Genomic DNA, 1,386 nt, shown 5'->3' on the forward strand with positions numbered 1-1,386 from the left:
GTGGTTGTTGGTGGCCCAGTTTTGGAGACTGTTCAATAAATCCTGAAGGGCGGTATAGTTGGGAGCAGAATTGTTGACGCTGATCCCAATGGTGGAGTCGTCGACATATTTCCAGCGAGCAGGGGTTTCACTTAGGGCATCATTGATAAGCATAAGGAAGCAGAATGGTCCCATCTTGGTGTGTGCGTGCGTGTGCGTGTGCGTGTGTGTTGTGTGTGCGTGTTGTGTGTGTGCGTGCGTGTGCGTGTGTGTCTGTGTGTGTGTGTGTGTGTGTGTGTGTGTTGTGTGTGTGTGTGTGCGCGTGCGTGTGCTTGTGTGTATGTGTGTATGTGGTGTGTGTGTGTGCCTTTGGTTGTTAGTTAGTTACTGTTCCACCTGGGCGAGATGTCTCACCATACCCAGGCAGTGGGTAATGAAGGGAGGAGACATGGAAGAAGGTGAGAGGAGAAAGAAAGGAGAGAGAGGAGAGGGAGAGATGTATAGGAGGAGGAGGAGACAGACGGAGGAAAGAGAGGAGAGGAGGAGAAAGAAAGGATAAAAGAGAGAAGAGAATAAAGAGATGTTGTTGATTGAAGTTCATCTTGCCTGATCAATAAACAACTGTACTCTCTCTCTCTCTCTCTCTCTCTTCTTCTCTCCTTTATCTCTTATCTCTCTCTCACATATCTGTTTTGTAAAGTTTTCATTAAATGAAAGTGTCTCCCTCCTGTCTTCCCTGCGTGTGTCTCCCTGTGTCTCTCCCCTGTGTGTCTCCCTATGTCTCCCCCTGTGTGGCCTCCTTGTGTGTCTCCCTGTGTGTCTCCCTGTGTGTCTCCCCTGGGGTGTGGCCCTCCCTCGGAGGCCTCCCTGTGTGGCCCTTCCTGTGTCTCCCTGAGTGTCTCCCTGAGTGTCTCCCTGTGTGTCTCCCTCGAGGTCTCCCTGTGTGCCCCCTGAGTGTCTTCCTGTGTGTCTTCCCTCTGAGGCCTCCTGTGCCTCCCCCGGGAGGTTCCTGTGTGTCTCCCTGTGTGTCTCCCCGGAGGTTCTCCCTGTGCCCCCCTGTGTGTCTCCCTGTGTCTCCTGTGTCTCCCCTGTGTGTCTCCCTGAGTGTCTCCCTGTGTGCTCCCCTGAGTGTCTCCTCGAGTGTCTCCCTGTGTGTCTCCTGTGTGCCCTCGAGTGTCTCCTTCTGAGTGTCTCCCGTGTGTGTCTCCTCGGTGTCTCCCTGTGTGTCTCCCTGTGTGTCTCCCTGTGTGTCTCCCCTGTGTGTCTCCTGTGTGTCTCCTGTGTGTCTCCCTGAGGTCTCCCTGTGTGTGTCCCCTGTGTGTCTCCCTGTGTCTCCCCAGCCTCCTGCAGGTCTCCTGAGTGTCTCCCTGAGTGTCTCCCTGAGTGTCTCCCTGTGTGTCTTCCTGT

Source organism: Homarus americanus, unplaced genomic scaffold (genome assembly GCF_018991925.1).
Source record: "Homarus americanus isolate GMGI-L3 unplaced genomic scaffold, GMGI_Hamer_2.0 scaffold56481, whole genome shotgun sequence".
Lineage (NCBI taxonomy): Eukaryota > Metazoa > Arthropoda > Malacostraca > Decapoda > Nephropidae > Homarus > Homarus americanus.